General features: G+C 40.2%; 2 pseudogenes; one reads left to right on the top strand and one right to left on the bottom strand.

The window, feature by feature from the left end:
• Positions 1–1,086: 1,086 nt before the first annotated feature.
• LOC147363520 (cytochrome c oxidase assembly factor SCO1 pseudogene) lies at positions 1,087–5,208 on the bottom strand (annotated as a pseudogene).
• Positions 5,209–5,224: 16 nt separating this feature from the next.
• Positions 5,225–10,088, top strand: LOC147363521 (small integral membrane protein 20 pseudogene; annotated as a pseudogene).
• Positions 10,089–18,070: the final 7,982 nt, after the last annotated feature.

Genomic DNA, 18,070 nt, shown 5'->3' on the forward strand with positions numbered 1-18,070 from the left:
TCTCTCCCACTACCATTTTTAAGTATTCAAATATTATTTGTTCTTTACAATTTAAAAATTTTATTATTAAAATTACAAGTCATCAGTTTTGCAAAGCTTAACCTTATAAAGCTGAAGCAATACCTTCCCAAGCACTGTCAGCTACTAGATTGTTCTGGAAGCAACTACACTGCATTAAAAAAATTATTTTATTGAAGAATGTTTGGTATATAATATGCTGTGCATATTTAGTGTATAAAATGATGAGTTTGGAGATAAGTAGCCTACCATGAAACCATCACTGCTATATATGCCACAAATAAGTCCATCCCCTCCAAAAGTTTCTTCCTGCCCTCTTTATTTATTATTATTTTGTGATAAGAACAGTGAAATAAAATCTAGCCTCTTAGCAAACTTTAAGGATGTGTGGTTGATTGTATGTGTCAACTTGATTGGCCAATGCCCAGATAGTGTGTAAAACATTTCTGGGTGTGTCTGTATGCTTCTGAAAGAGATTAGCATTTGAACCTGTAGAATGAGTAAAGAAGATTGGCAGTGCAGGTGGGCATCATCTAATCCATTTAGGGCCTGAGTAGAACAAGATGGAGGAAGGGTAAATCTGCTCTCTCTGCTTGAGTTAGGACATCTATCTTCTCCTACCCTTGACTATCAGTACTTCTGTTCCTCAGGCCTTCAGAGTCAGACTGGGACTTTCTCTGTCCACTTCCCTGGTTTTCAGGCTTTTGGACTCAGACAGAATTCACCACTAGATTCCCTATATCTCCATCTAGGAGATATTATATTATCAGACTTCTCAGCCCCCATGATAAAATCTTGACCCTTCTTTCTCTCTCTGGAGAACCTAATAGGATACAGTATAGTATTATTACTTATAGGTACTATGATGTACATTTTATTTTTAGGACATTCACCTTGCATAACTAAAATTCCATAAATTGCCATTTTCATAGGATCACTGCTACTATCACTATTATTCTCTATTGTGATTTGCAGACCACAAGGAATAAACATTGTTTCATGTCCCAGGGGTGCTGGATCTCAAAGTAGAGTCTCTAGGCCAGCAGCATAGCATCACCTGGGAACTTGTTAGAATTGCAAATACTCAAGTGGAGTTAAATTTGGCAGAGTTGGAATACTGTCTATTTCATCCATGACTTGAATAATTTTTTCTAGTTCTTCTGGACAGAACTAGTTCTTCTAGTTCATCAGGACAATCAGTAAAACCAAAATAAATCAATACCCATTGACCCAGGTAGTCCTTATCAGTTTTGGACTTGCCAGTATGAGTTGTGAGGGAAAATGGGCCCCCAATAAAGGCTTTCCAATGCTTCGCTGCCATTCCTTCTCCAGTTTCTCTGTCTTTTCTTTCTTGAAGTACTTCACTCCAGCCAATAAAGCTCCCCAAATAGCAAATGTGATGGCTAAAGACTTCCAGGAAACAGGCCCGGGCTTCAAGGGGGCACGTGGGATCTCTGCTGCCCTTCCGTTCTGGGGTCCTGACGACCTGGGAGGGGGCGGCATCACAGTGTCAAGGGGGCGGCTCCCCAGGCAGCAGCCAGCCCACCCGGAGGCTCGTCATGCCTCCTCTGGCTTCGTGCAGAGCTGCCCCAGCAAGACCCTTATGGTCTCCTTCCCTGGGCACCAAACCCAGAATCCGTGAGGCAAGAGAGCCAAAGTTGGCTGCCGGAAGCCGCATTATCCAGTCAGCACGAGTGACAGCCCTGCCATGAGCTTGAGAGTGCAGGCAGATTCTTTACCATTGAGCCACTGGGGAAGCCCAGAGCTTTCTGAGATGGGACCAAAAAATGGGTTTTAAGAAACTCTCCAAGCAATAAATGCTGGAGAGGGTGTGGAGAAAAGGGAACCCTCTTACACTGTTGGTGGGAATGCAAACTAGTACAGCCACTATGGAGAACACTGTGGAGATTCCTTAAAAAACCAGAAACAGAACTGCCATACGACCCAGCAATCCCATTGCTGGGCATACACACCGAGGAATCCAGAATTGAAAGAGACACGTGTACCCCAATGTTCATCGCAGCACTGTTTATAATAGCTAGGACATGGAAGCAACCTAGATGCCCATCACTGGACAAATGGATAAGAAAGCTGTGGTACATATACACAATGGAGTATTACTCAGCCATTAAAAAGAATACATTTGAATCAGTTCTAATGAGGTGGATGAAACTGGAGCTGATTATACAGAGTGAAGTAAGCCAGAAAGAGAAACACCAATACAGTATACTAATGCATATATATGGAATTTAGAAAGACGGTAATGATAGCCCTGTATGTGAGACAGCAAACGAGACACAGATGTATAGAACAGTCTTTTGGACTCTGTGGGGGGGGGGGGGCGTGATTTGGGAGAATGGCACTGAAACATGTATAATATCATATAAGAAACAAGTTGCTGGTCCAGGTTCGATGCAGGATACAGGATGCTTGGGGATAGTGCACTGGGGTGACCCAGAGGGATGGTATGGGGAGGGAGGTGGGAGAGGGTTCAGGATTGGGAACACGTGTACACCCGTGGCGGATTCATGTTGATGTATGGCAAAACCTATACAATATTGTAAAGTAATTAGCCTCTAATTAAAATAAATAAATTTAAATTAAAAAAAAAAAGAAACTCTCCAGGTGATTCTGATGCATTGCTGATGTTTAAGAACAACTATCCTAGGGAAATAAACTTTATTTAGTAGACATTTCTGCATCATTAACTGACATAGAGTAGATGGAGTCATCAGTATCAGACAGAATTAAAAAAAAAAAAAAGCCCATCTGGAGTAATAATAATAGTAATAGCTAGTTCTTAAAGAACTTGTGTGTGTTTGTGTGTTCAGTCATGTCTGACTCTTTGCAACTCCATGGACTGTAGCCCACTGGGCTCGTCTGTCCATGGAACTTTCCAGGCAAGAATATTGAATCAGGTTGCCATTCCTACTCCAGGGGATCTTCCCAACTCAGGGATTAAACTTGCATCTCTCATCTCTCCTTCATTGGCTTTCACAAATTTGGTAAAAACAAACAAACAAACATATGTATAAAGAAAGGATAGAGCCATAAAATTGCCCATTGATTCTCTAATATAATTTTGTTCAGTACGCTAAATATATATTTGTATACAGAGTCTGGTATCAAACAGGCAAACATATCACAGAAGATATATGGAATAATGGAAATACTCTGCACATGGACACAGCTTGTCCTGGCATTGCCATTTAAGAATTGTGTGAGACTAGGCATGGCACTTCCTGGGGAATAGCTCCTCATTGAGAAATGACAGACTTAGATGATGCCTCAAGTTCTTTCTTGCAACAAAATATTATATTCTTCATACCATGCCTGAAGTTTAATTTCAATGACATTTCCCGCTGGGTCTAATTTCCCAAAGAGAGGCCCTTGATGCTTAAGCCTATAGAATATAAGGTCAATGTGTCAGTCAGGGTGAAGCAAGTCAAATTGAACCTATTTTAAATTGTTCAGTAGAAGAAATTTAATATGAGGAACACATTTAAAATGTTTGGGAAGACCCGAAGAGGCAACAATAGGATGATACCCCCAGCTCCAGTGTTTCAGGGACAAAAGGAAGAGGTGGTTTTTACCAGAACCCAAGGTCTGGGCTACCTGGAAAGAGTTGGGATCCTGATGACAGAGGTTTTACTAAGCAAGTGGATGTACTAAAATCAAGGTGGAAGGAGTCACTTGAATGAATGGAAACGTGTTGAGAAGGGCTTCTCGAATGAGCTTGAACCACAAAGAGTTTCTAGAGCCATAAGAGAAAGTCTATAGCTCCTACTCTCCTGTGTCCTGTCTAATTCCCTTTCAGAGCCTCCCACTGGTTAACTTTAACCAGAAGTCACTGGATAAAGAATCCTAGCAAATGTAGGTTGCCAGGGTCAGTTTTCCTGTAACAAAGAAAAGTTTTAACTGATGCAGTGAAACCAGAGAATCTATTACAGAATCCCTCACTTCTATTTTCAGTGAATTTCTTGTCCTAAATTCCAGACTGATTGGCCATATATTTGATTCTCAGTCCCAGAACTCTGATTAATCAGCTGTGGAGACTACAAACCAAGTATAGTCACTTCTGAATATTCCTCCCCAACTACTGTCAAACTAGTCACCTCCACACCAGATCCTGGTAGTATACAAATCCTCCAAGAAGGGAGCTAGAATAAAGAGATTTATCCTGGAGCTGGTCTTCAGGAACATGGCTCTTTCTGTGGAAGAGGACTGTGGACCTTCTTTGGCAGTAGGAGTAGCATGTCACTCCATCTTCATGGAAAGCAGCAGGTTTTAAAAAAGCACCTAGATCTGGTCATGGTGGTGCCTTCTAGCTAAGGTATCAGGGAGGTCCCCCCACTCAAGGCTGCAAGAGTAGCTAAAAAGCCACAGTGCTTCAGCTGAATCAGATCAAGGGGATTCCTTCCTTTGACAGCTTCCTACCGATTACTAGTTGAGTCCCATAGTGCTAGATACTCTTGACATTTTCCAGATCATTCTTCCCTTTTGACTTAATTGGACTTGGTAGCATGATTCTCAATTGACTTAAAGACTGAGTCTCTAGCATAGAACTTCTCAACTTTGATACATATAATATCTCCTAAAATCTGATTCCTGAGATACAAATTCAGTAGGCCTGAGCTGGGCTTAAGGTACTGTAGTTCTAGAAACCTCCACAGGTATTGTTGGTGGTGTTGGACCACATGCCTCACTACGAGTTTTTGTTTTGTTTTTATTGTTGATCTAGGAGGGCCTGAGGCCCATGTACTCATGGACTACATTCTAAACTCGCCCCCAAAAACATGCAACTAAAAGCAAAAACAAAGGCTTGTGTATCTGAGTGGATATAGAATCTAAATCACTCTGTTCAGTCATCTTACTCCATCTGAGGACCTCAAAGTGGCATGGAGGTCATGTAACTCTGACGAGACTGGGTAACGCTGGTCTCCTGGGAGTAATAAATGAAGATACTTCACTTCATTGTATGGTGGCTCAATTTTAATAACTGGCTAGAGAATATCCTTCAGGCAGAGCAAACAGGATAGAAATAAAGTGAGATGGGAATAACTGGTTGGGTCATGGCCAAGTCATGAGCCATGTTGATGCTCCCATTTGACTGTCATTTACATAGTGCCTGTCAGGGCGGCCAGCTGGTTTTCCTCCAGGACACTGTCAGCATACCCAACTGTTTTCCATTTCCACAGATATCGCAATGATTGTCCCCACAAGGAAGAATCTGAAAGATGAATGTCTTAAAAATTGGAGAGGCCTTCTTGACAGCTGTAAGGAAATCTGACAGCTCTGAAAATAATATAATCTCTGAAAATGAGATTATATTATTTCACAGGGTATTAGTAATCACTGATAGATTTGTGCTTTGATTGTTCTGCTTCTGCATTGAGGGTCTAGCATTTATTTGTTGCCTTCTTGTCTGTTTTTCTGTTCTATCTAGATTTTTAAAAAACTGAAATTGTTCCACAGGGAGCAAAGAAATAGTATGTTGTTTATATTTCATACACAGACTGAAGTGAGTGATTAGTAGAATTGGTGGTATCAGTGAAAGATAAAATAAGGTCAAATTTCTAGGGAAAAGCATAAATAAGCAAGCAAGAAAATCAAAGGCAATGATGAATTGGGAATTGTTCCAGGATTAAGAAGAGCTTCTCAGGACATTAAGTTCCTTTAATTCTTAGTGGTTTTGAAGTCCTTTGTGTATGTGTGTATGTCTGTCTGTCTGTCGGATTAGGATGTTATTATTTGGAAAGAGAACAGAGCTTCACTTTCTTCATGTGAAATCACACAACATACTTCAATCTCAGGACAACTTTGTTGACTGAATGTAAAAATACATCAAATGCTTAGCATTTTCACTTGTATATAACATATTCTCAAGAACTTTCAACAATCCATATTAGTATTTCATAGGCTCTGACTCCATCTCTTAATGTTGAGAACATTCTTATGAAGGAAATCTTGTCTCCTTCTGAAGACACCTGCCTGCACTGAAGTTTAGCAGGATGAGAGGATTTACTGAAGATCACATAACTGCTAAGTGGGCCTTAGAAAACATCCCTATGAACAAAGCTAGTGGAGGTGATGGAATTCCAGTGGAGCTATTTCAAATCCTGAAAGATAATGCTGTGAAAGTGCTACACTCAATATGCCAGCAAATTTGGAAAACTCAGCAGTGGCCACCAGACTGGAAAAGGTCAGTTTTCATTTTAATCCCAAAGAAAGGCAATGCCAAAGAATGCTCAAACTACCGCACAGTTGCACTCATCTCACACGGTAGTAAAGCAATGCTCAAAATTTTCCAAGCCAGGCTTCAGCAATACGTGAACCGGGAACTTTCAGATGTTCAAGCTGGTTTTAGAAAAGGCAGAGGAACCAGAGATCAAATTGCCAACATCTGCTGGATCATGGAAAAAGCAAGAGAGTTCCAGAAAAACATCTATTTCTGCTTTATTGACTATGCTAAAGCCTTTGACTGTGTGGATCACAATAAACTGTGGAAAATTCTTCAAGAGATGGGAATACCAGAACACCTGATCTGCCTCTTCAGAAACCTATACTCAGGTCAGGAAGCAACAGTTAGAACTGGACATGGAACAACAGACTGGTTCCAAATAGGAAAAGGAGTACATCGAGGCTGTATATTGTCTGTCACCCTGCTTATTTAACTTATATGCAGAGTACATCATGAGAAATGCTGGACTGGAAGAAACACAAGCTGGAATCACGATTGCTGAGAGAAACATCAATAACCTAAGATGTGCAGATGACACGACCCTTATGGCAGAAAGTGAAGAGGAACTAAAAAGCCTATGGATGAAAGTGAAAGTGGATAGTGAAAAAGTTGGCTTAAAGCTCAACATTCAGGAAATGAAGATCATGGCATCCGGTCCCATCACTTCATGGGAAATAGATGTGGAAACAGTGTCAGACTTTATTTTTCTGGGCTCCAAAATCACTGCAGATAGTGACTGCAGCCATGAAATTAAAAGACGCTTACTCCTTGGAAGAAAAGTTATGACCAACCTAGATAGCATATTGAAAAGTAGAGACATTACTTTGCCAACAAAGGTCCATCTAGTCAAGGCTATGGTTTTTCCAGTAGTCATGTATGGATGTGAGAGTTGGACTGTGAAGAAGGCTGAGCGCTGAAGAATTGATGCTTTTGAGTTGTGGTGTTGGAGAAGAGTCTTGAGAGTCCCTTGGAATGCAAGGAGATCCAACCAGTCCATTCTGAGGAGATCAGCCCTGGGATTTCTTTGGAAGGACTGATGCTAAAGCTGAAACTCCAGTACTTTGGCCACCTCATGTGAAGAGTTGACTCATTGGAAAAGACTCTGATGCTGGGAGGGATTGGGGGCAGGAGGAGAAGGGGACGCCAGAGGATGAGATGGCTGGATGGCATCACTGACTTGATGGACGTGAGTCTGAGTGAAGTCCGGGAGTTGGTGATGGACAGGGAGGCCTGGCGTGCTGCGATTCATGGGGTTGCAAAGAGTCGGACACGACTCAGAGACTCAACTGGACTGACTGACATAACTGGGAATTTAGACAAGTATGTTTAAACCCCAACTCTGTGGTTTCAAATCTCTGCTTTATATCCATATACTGTTAAGAAACGAATGTTTGTGGGCATCAGGGGACTGTGACTGTACCCCTTTGTGGATCTTGGAGCAAGATATTCAATGTGTAGTGCATGAACTTCTGTTTTGATGCCTATAGGTAGTCTGATTATGTCTAAACCTTATAAAAATTAGTTCTCCTGTTTCATCTCTGGAGCAGTAATTATCAATTTCATAAGTATTTTTTCATCTGTGTGTAGACCTATTGATTTCCCTTAACTCTTCCCTATTTAGTGTCCAGTCACTTATTCTGCTTTTTAATCTGCTTGATAATCAATTGTTATAACTTTGTCATCCTTTCCACACATTCCCCTACTCTTCACCCTCACTGAACCAAACTCCTTTGTAAAGAGCTAGAGTGGGTTGTTTCCTCCACTACTTTAATTTTTCTGCTCTCAACATCATGCAAGATGGATTACCTTCAGAGTTGACTCCATTTTATTTATCTTTTGAGATGTGTCTTTAATTGCTAAAGGGACTCCTGTTCTTTCTTTTCAAATTATACTGCAATTGCTGACTGAATTTCACTACAACTACCTGGAGGCAAATTTGGTGGAAAATATTTTATGTTGCTTCCTGAGCCCCATAATGAAACACGCTATGTTTGTTTCAAACTACCATAGCTGGCTTCAGTCCTAAATAAAGTTTCTAATTTTTTTTTTTTCTAGCCTAACATTTAATTGTTCATAAACAGCTAGGTTCTTCCAACTGTGCTTGTGAAATATTTGATCTCATTTAGAAGCAAATCATTCACACCCTCTGCCAGGGGACTATCGTTGATAATAATCAGGACTCATATCTGCTGAGGTATTGTCTCCTCTTATGCAGGGAGTTCTTAATATGATGGCTTAAGTGCTGCCTCTGCCTGGTTGGAAACCATATTGCTTGTTGCTCTCTGGTTGGCAGAGGATACATCTCCATCTGCATTTACTTTTCCATTTTAGTCTAAAAGACCAAATACCGCCTTCAGTCTCTGGCACACGCCTGCGGGTTGAATCGGAATTTAAATGTCCTCTTTACCTGCAATTTGTGAAAACCTTACACAGGGAGACATGTGAGTAGAGGTAGTGTGAGATAGCTGATGCACATTTGCACAAGCAAAGTCTTGAGAGGCTATCTTCTACTTACCTCCTCCTACACGGCCCTCTTCTGTTTTCACATCTCAGTTGGGTCTTTGTGGAGGTGAATTCCCTGCTCCCAGACATAGTGCATCTACTATAGATGGTTAGATTGATTTCTGGGATGTAGGTCATATTTGCAGTTGCTGAATATTGGGGATGTTACAACTGGTGGCAAAATACGTGCTCAGATGCATCTGCAGATGTTAGCAATTAGGGCCCGTGCCATTTTCCACAATTGTGTGCCCTAAAACTCCCTCACCCGCAGGTGCAGAACTATCTAACCCTTCAACCAGCGAGAGGCTGGTGGAATTTTGCAGCTCCTTTCTTTTGTGATAAGTGAGCTCTCATATATATTTGTTCTTCCCATACATAGCCCAGTCTCCTGGCTTAACTTCTTCTTGGGATTCCAGCTGCTGGTTCCCAATCCACTCGCCCTCTGGGTCTGGCCCAGACTTTCACCTAGAGGTCCTAAATTCCTGGCGTGGCTCTTGGACCTGGCTTTGAACACCTCTTTTAAAACCCACCTGTATTCCTAGCTCTGGTATAGGTTTCTACTTGTACTAAAAACTTCTGCCTGCTGTAGCTGTGCCCTGTCCTGCATCCACAGGGCAGGTCTTTTGGACCTAAAGACTGGCTCAGATTGTAATCAAGAGCACCACACCCCTTGGATTTGGTAATCTATACTCTTGGCTCCTCTCTAGATTGAACCAGACTTTTATTTCTGCCTGCTTTTCCCCATCCATTTTCAAAGTTGGCCTTGGCTCATAATTTCTTGCTAATGAGAACTTCCAACATGTCACATTTCATTTAGGAAGGTTTCTGGAGCCGGCTCATGGCCCAGCCGGCGGGAGCCAGGTTTGGAGAGTCCCAGGCACTAGGATAAACCAGGTAGCCCGGCTGGAGCCAGTTCTCAGAACCTGCGCACTGCTCTCATTTTCGGCGGCTTCATCTCCTGATGACGGCGTCGCCTTCTGCCCCATCTACTCCCGGCCCTTATTGCGGCTGAAAGAGTACAGACTTAAAAGCTACCCGGATTCCATCACACACCCTGGTGAGAAACAGAGGTGTTCCCAGCGTTGGGAGGAGCCCGTACTTCCTGTGGCCCCTTGGTGCCCTCAGCCACTGGCTCACACTCCCTCCCATCGCACACATATCCAGCCTGGGTCACACAGCAGGAAGGTGGGAGCACTAGAAAAAGAAGGAACAAGCCATAAATCGAGCTGGTATTGTTCAGCAAGACGTACAGCCACCAGGGTTGAAAGTGTGGTCTGATCCATTTGGCCAGAAATGAGAAGACTAACACCACCTCTAATTATGAAAGTAGACAGAGACTTAATGCCTTCAATTCTGCAGCAAGTGCAATAAGTCACCTGGCTAGAGAACACTGGCTGGAGCAGAAAACTCTAGAAGGCCATAAAGAGTCCTGTGAATGAGGGTTATGTCCCTTCTCAAAAGAACCCTGAAACAAATCATACTATTAGGAGGGTTTTCATGATTTGGTTTCCTTTCTAAAAATGAAGCTGTCTCACTCAACTGGGCTTGAATACTATCTACATATTACTAAGTTTCTACCTCTTAGCCAGCCAAGCTGTGATATGAATACAAGCGACCAGTAGACTGGGGAAGATCCTAGACTGTTTTGCCATCCTCCAAATAGGAAATTTCAGGGGAAAACTACCATATTGAGCAGCCTCATAAGGCTCACTGAAAATTTTAAAGTTGATAAAACTCTTTGAGAACAAGGTACATTTTTACTCCTTAAGAATAAATAGTTCAACTCAACTATCTCATAAGGAAGGTTGCTGCATGTTGAGAAATAAATATATTTGAAGCAAACTAAATGGATATGCATGCTTATTAGAAATCATTGTTGAATTGACCAAAGTGAAAATGTATATATTAAAATGATTTCTCTTACTTAAAAAAAAGAGGAAGATTTCTCATACATGTAAAATCACCTGCTACATATGCATGATTTAGCATGGATTAATAGCATCACATCACATGCAACAATAAAGTAAAAGAAAAATAGAATTTCAGAGTTTTCTTATATCTTAATGTAATTTTAGTTTCTTTCTGACCCTTCCCCAAAATTGTTTAAGATTTGTTTTTTAAAAAAATATTAATAATCAATAGGTGACAAATACCTTTATATATTCTTTTTATTCCAGCCAAATAATTCCACTTTGAGTTAGATGTTATTTATTCCCTACTGGCAGATGAAGAAACTGAGACTTTGAGGGAAAAACAATTTGCCCAAAATCACACACACATTAGACATAACTGGCATAGTTCAAACCCAGGTACTTCTGATGTGTAAACCCCATTTAACTCTTCAGAATCAAATGTTTTGATTTCACAGTTAAGGAGAATAAATGTCAGAGAAATTAAGACACTTGCAGGAACTAATTGTTTACATCTTATAGGTTTTCTGACTTCTAATACTTCCTCCACTGGACCACACTGACTTTTAGCTTAACCGTGCTTAGTCACTCAGTTGTGTCCAACTTTTTACAACCCCATGGATTGTTGCCCGCCAGGTTCCTTTGTCTATGGGAATTTTCCAGGCAAGAATACTGGAGTGGGTTGCCATGACCTCCTCCAGATCTTCCTAACCCAGGGATCAAAACCAGGCCTCCCACATTGCAGGTGGATTCTTTACCATCTTAGCCACCAGAGAGATAAAGCAATTGAAGTAGATTACACTGATATCCATGCAGTGGCAGAACATCACCCTTTATTTTCTCTTGCTTGGATGTTCCTACTATCTTTTGTGCTCCTCGTTTCTTCCTTGGATCTCTTATTCTGTTCCTGTGATCACGCCCTTTGGATGGTGCAGGCCTTGGCAGCCTCAGGGGAAATTTGCGTTGCTGAGACCTGAATGAAGTTGCTGCTGGTGTTTTGTTCTGTTTTTAACAAAATCCTGACTGAATAAGCACTTTCCCACCAGGTTAGCCCTCATATTCCTATGTTTCTTGTACCGTGAAATTGTCACTGTGTAAGTATCAGGAATGTCAACCTAATTTAGCTGCGCAGATTAGTTTATATCAACATCCTGAAGGTCTGAAAGAATCAGTGAAGCATAGCGTTTTTGAGCTGGAAGGGATCCCCAGTGCAGGTCTCAAGGAATTCAAGGAGTGGTTCTGGTGAAGTTGGGCATCATGCCTAAAAGGAATCTGATATATTCAGTGTCTGCTTTCAGTTCCCCTTTGATATCCTTTTAAATGTGTTGGCACAGGTATAGACTTGTGGCCTTTTAATCCATTCCTGTGAAAAAGTAGTAGAGTGAGGTGTGAATGGCCTGGAGAACACATTGGAGCTCTGCTATGTGTGGGTAATGCCAATGTATATCCAGACGGAGTGCTTTTGAAAACTCTGTACTACCAAGACTGATCCCTGTGAGGGTGGTCTTTGTACTCAGCAAAATAAAAAAATGCCTTCTGTAATTAGGCAGAAATGCATGGTGGGGCTTGCCTTGAAATCCCTGAATTTCGATGGCCAATTCTGGGTCTCCTGCCTTACTCACAATCCTAAATACCACTTCATGCACGTCTGTGTAAAATTCTTTGATTTTGTGAATTAAAGCCCAACCAGCAACTAACAATGTGACTGAAAGATTTTACTACAGGACTATGATACCTAAAGGATTGAGAGAACCTTTATATATATATAAAGGTTTATATATATATATATATATATATATATATATGAAGGTTTATATATATATGTGTATATATATATATCCACATTCATATTTGCTTGCACATCTGTGACTGTATTGTCACAGTTCCATAATGTCAGTATATAATGAAGCAGATATTTGAACAAGATGTAAAGGGCTAAATCACCCAGGCACACTCATTTTCAAATAACTTCTTATGACCCAAATCTGTTGAGCTTTGCTGGACCCATAAATTGCACTGGCATTTAGAAAGAAGACACTGTGCCCAGAAATGGTGCAATCACATAAGGTAGGCCCAGGATATAAAATATATTTCTATTGCATCGGGTGAGCACAGGCTATAGGGGAGAAAATAATGTACTTTCAAATCTCTTACCACATGATGGAGCAAGACTTGCTTTGAGCCATAGAACTGACCCAAGTCCACATGTATAACTGACATTAATTTTGCAACATAAATAAGGCTTACTTCCTTTCTTAGGGAACTGGAGGATAGGAAATGAGAAAAGAATATACCAAAACCTTTTGTTTGTTCCTTAAATATATATAAATCTGTTGTATACCAGCTATTTGTTATGCTGTTTTATAGGCACTGGAGGTACTGGAGGAGAAAATTGACAAACATTTTCTGCTTCCTTGAAATTTACTTTCAAGTAGAAGAAAATCAGAAATAGACATACTAAATAAACCAAATCTATTGCATGATAGAACAAACTAGAACAAAATGAGGGCTTAGGTAGCTGCATACTTAAGTAGGATGATTGGATATTTTTCTGAGAAGATGACATTTAAGCAAAATGTCCATGAAGGAAGTGAGCCATGTGGATATCTGGGGGAAAGGAGTGTCAGGAAGAGAGAACAAGTGCGAAAGCCTGGAGATGAGAGTGTGTCTGGACAGTTCCAGAAACAGTAAGAAGCTAGGTTATCTGGAGGGAAGTGAGAAAGAGGATAAGACCTGAAAGCAAATGGTGGGGTATAGTGGGGAGTAGGAGAGACTAGATTTTATAACTTTGTAAGCTTTGTTTTGACTCTGATTGACATGGGAGCCACTGTAGTGCTTTGAGCAGAGAGGTTGACATGATCGCATTTTCATTTGGAAAACTCTGGCTGCTGTGTTGATTGGAGTGTAATGGGGAGTGATAGGCACAGAGAGACTGGTTATTAGCCTAGGCGGTAATGCCAGGTCAAGCTGAATACAAGAATAATGGAAATTTTTATACTGGCAGAGTAGCCAAAGTCATTGCAATATAGACGTAAATATGTCAAAAAGCAACACTTTGCCTGATTTACAATAGTACAGAGTCAGTAGTAATGGGGACAGGGTGCTTGGAAAGACTAGTTCATTTACTCTTCTGTGATATAGTGCTGTATGAATAGGATTTCACTTACAGTTAGAGATCAGACTGTTTTTAGCCCAGTGTGATTTGAATTGTGCTTCATGGTGTTCTAACTAATTGTTCCAAACTCCAATCTGCTTAAATGAATAAAAGTATCAGTTCTAGAAATCCTTATTTTAAGGGTGGGTGAAAAATCATTTAACCATAGATAGGTTCAAACATCCCAGCGAGAAATAGTGTATTAGGCTGTTAAAGTCAGGGGTAGGGCTCCAGAGACCAGGATTTAGAGGTGGTCCTTTGGTGCATGAGAGGGAAAGTGTTGGCTTGTAAGTTTCACTGTGGACAGTTCAAGGCAACCAAGCATGAGGTTTGAATGCTTGATAGGGAGTGAGGCCACCATGAGGGGTTGTGATCAATTAATTAAAAAAAAAAAAAACTCCACCTAATTCACACTTCTGTTTTAGGGCTTCCCTGCTCCCTGAGTGCTTTAAAAAGCTCACACACATACGTTCAGATGGGATCTGATTTAGCGTCAATATTTACTGGAATTTTTTACCCCCAATGTGTTTTTTTTTTTTTTATGCTTGCAGCTGATCTGCTTGATTTCATTAGATGCATTCTGTGATGCAATGATGGAAACACTTCAGTGGAAAATTGCTTCAGCTCTTTATTGGAAAAAATCTTTGGTGACAGCAACACTAGTCTAATTATGATGGTTGTGTTAAAGAGAAGGGAAGAAAGGATATAAAGAGAAGAGTTTCCATAAGTGAGACTGAAATTTAAAAGAACCGGAACTGAGCAAGAGTCATGGATTGAGGCATGAGTTGCTGAGGAAACTGTATCCAGTGGAGCAGGGGAACCTGAGGCTTATCCTTTGCATTTCCACGCTCCTCTAGTCCATCTACTCACTGTCACTTTGGAATGTCCTCTTATTTGGGTTTGGAGTTAAAATCTCTTTTAACCAGTTCTTCTAAAAAGCTCTTTTAGATAGAGAAGAATATCTGTTTGCCTGACGCAAATAAGCAACTAAGAAATAGAAAAATGAAAAGGGAAAAATACTAGGTAGATAGGAGATTCTTGTCTCGGATGGACTTGTAAGAAGCAGAAAAGTCTAGGGCCTTAGCTTTTTTAGTCTCCAGTGCTAAAGTTGCTATGTGATGATTCAGGATATGTTCTTACATTTGTTCCCTGTGTCATCACTTTGCGCTTAGTCCTCTTCATTCCACACAATTCCCTACAGTAACTCCGCTTTTTAGGTACCGTTTCAGGGGCCAACGGAAGAATTACTATGGTCTCTCCCCTGAAGAATTACTATCGTTTCTTCTACCACTGTGAGAATTCCATAAAATATTCTAAGAAGGGTAAATTCTTTTCCATTTAAAAAATAATTAACATGGAATACATGTAGAATGAAGAATATTGATGTTCTCAGATGACTGAAATCACTTTCTTGTTGTTTCTTCTGAAAGCTTCACAGAATGCCAGGCTAGCAAGACATGGAGGAACACTGCAGGAAGTATAGAAATGTGAAGCTATTATGTAGTGTGTTTGCTAATAGAAAGTTTAGAAAGTTGTTCAAACAGGGAACCGTGATCTAACTGGGCTTTCACAGTTTCAGTCCTTTTGAAAATCCTTTGCCCCATATTTTATATCTTTCTTTTCTGTTCCCCTTCTTATTCATTATTGTGACCTTGGCTTAGTCTTAAAAAAAATCTCTAAACTAGTTTTAATGCAATATAAATGGTGAAATTTTCCTATTACCATCTTCATCACATTGTAAGAACTCCCCTTTGACTCTCAGAAAGCACTCAGGAAGCATTTATGACTACTCCCTAATAGCAAACAAAGATAGGAGGAAGAACACCTGCCTCTGAGGCTAGATACTGACTGGAACATATCTAGAGTGTAAGTGCTAAGAAGAGCAAGGGAAGGGGCCACTTCTAGGGGCATCCAGTTAAGCAAGGGTTGAACTTAAATGTTCTGGCTAAAGATTTTCCAACAAACATTCCCTCTCTTGGCTTCTTTTTCCCTTTGTTTTGGGTCTGAATTGAACAAATATAATTAACTATCCTATAATAAGATTGAGGAATATGACATATTACATTTTTCTCAAAACAGCCTTAGCAGGATTTTTGATCCTGTGTACTCTCTTGGAACTTTTCCACACCCCCATTATGGGGTGGAGTACATTTCTTTTCCCTTCCTTTTGAATCTGGAAGAGTATTTTGATTTCCTCAATGAATGCAGTGTTGCATAAATGATACAACTTGACTTCTGAGGCTATGTCATAAAATGGAATGTGGCTTCTCTGTGTGTCTGTCTCTCAGAATGCTTACACATAGACCCCATCCACCATGTTGTCAGGAAGTCCAAGCTGCATGAGAGGTTATAAATGTTAGGGTAGTCAACCTCAATGAAGGTCCCAGACAACAGTTGACATCAGTTGCTAGATATTTGAGTGAATAAGATTTCTGATGATTTTAGTACCTAGCCATTGAGCTATGCCAACTGCTGTCAAGTGGAACAGAAATGAATTATCCCTGAAAAATTCAGTCCAAATTGAAGATTTATAAGCAAGAGAAATGTTGTTGCTACAAGCCACTAAGTTTTGAAATTGTTTGCTACAAAGCAAATTACTAAACTACTGAAATACTAATAATATATATATATTAGTATTAGGAAAAAAATATATATCCTGAAAAGAGAAAATTCATTAACAAGGGCAGGTTTTCTTTTGAAGACGTAATAATGATACAATATAATTATAGCAGACATAGCTGCTTTGTCCTTTTCATTAATTTTTCTGAATAAAACATTTCTGAAAAAACTCAAATTATTGGATCAGTTCAGTTCAGTTGCTCAGTTATGTCCAACTCTTTGCGACCCCATGGACTGCAGCATGTGAGGCTTCCCTGTCCATCAACAACTCCCGGAACTTACTCAAGCTCATGTCCTTTGAGTCGGTGATGCCATCCAACCATCTCATCCTCTGTCATCCCCTTCTCCTCCTGCCTTCAATCTTTCCCAGCATCAGGGTCTTTTCAAATGAGTTGGTTCTTCACATCTGGTGGCCAGAGTATTGGAGTTTCAGTTTCACCATCAGTCCTTCCAATGAATGTTCAGAATTTCCTTTAGGATGGACTGGTTGGATCTCCTTGCAGTCCAAGGGACTCTCAAGAGTCTTCTCCAACACCACAGTTCAAAAGCTTCAATTCTTCAGCACTCACCTTTCTTTATAGTCCAACTCTCACATTCATACATGACTACTGGAAAATTCATAGCTTTGACTAGACAGACCTTTTGTTAGCAAGGTAATGTCTCTGCTTTTTAATATACTGTCTAAGCTTTTCTTCCGAGGGGGAAGCATCTTTTAATTTCATGGCTGCAATCACCATCTGCAGGGATTTTGGAGCCCCCCAAAGTAAAGTTTCTCGCTGTTTGCATTGTTTCCCCATCTACTTGCCATGAAGTGATGGGACCAGATGCCATGATCTTAGTTTTCTGAATGTTGAGTTTTAAGCCAAATAATTGGACAGAGAAGTAAAGAAAAATGGGAAACACTCTACTATAACTTCTAACAGACTAGGAATACATATAACACCTAGATACTACTCTGCTTTTCCCTAAAGATGCAACAGTTTATTATTTGGGACTCTTCTAATCTAACACTTTTCACTCCAAGGGTAGGTCCCAGGCTTTGTTTGTTTCCTGTCTCCCATCTCCTGAACAGCTGTCAAAAATGAGACTCAAGGTCACCAGAGATTATCAGGTGCCTTCAAAGTAGCCAGCAGCTTTAGAGTTTGCTTAACTCTCTAGATTACTGCTTTCATTTAGGTTTTGGCCTCTGAGGACATCTCTTGTATTCTTATAAAGTAAAAGCAAACACTTTTCCTGAATCCATTATTTGTAGTTGTTTCCAGGAGGATGATTAGTTTTCAGGATATGTGAGTGCTCATTTGCCAGAAATAAAAATTTGGCCTCTTTTCTTTTTTTTTTTTTAGTTTATATTGAATAATACTGAACCTTATGTTTATTTTCTTTAGGTGTCAGAATATAATTTTCAAGTAACTTGACTGGGATAGGAATTCAGTTAAAAGTCAGACTTCAAGTTTATTTTCTGAATAATTCTCTCAAATAATTAGGAGGTTGAATTGACAACCTTGACTTTTCTTATTCGGTCTTCTTTAATCAAATGAACTACTAGTCACAAGTTAGCTCTCCTGACTACACTTTCTTTGAACTTCATTTGATGATCAAACTTTGTTGAAACCAAAATGCTTGGTT

Source organism: Bos grunniens, chromosome 11 (assembly GCF_055505025.1).
Source record: "Bos grunniens cultivar Pamir isolate PY7600 chromosome 11, Bosgru_T2T1.0, whole genome shotgun sequence".
Taxonomy (NCBI): Eukaryota; Metazoa; Chordata; class Mammalia; order Artiodactyla; family Bovidae; genus Bos; species Bos grunniens.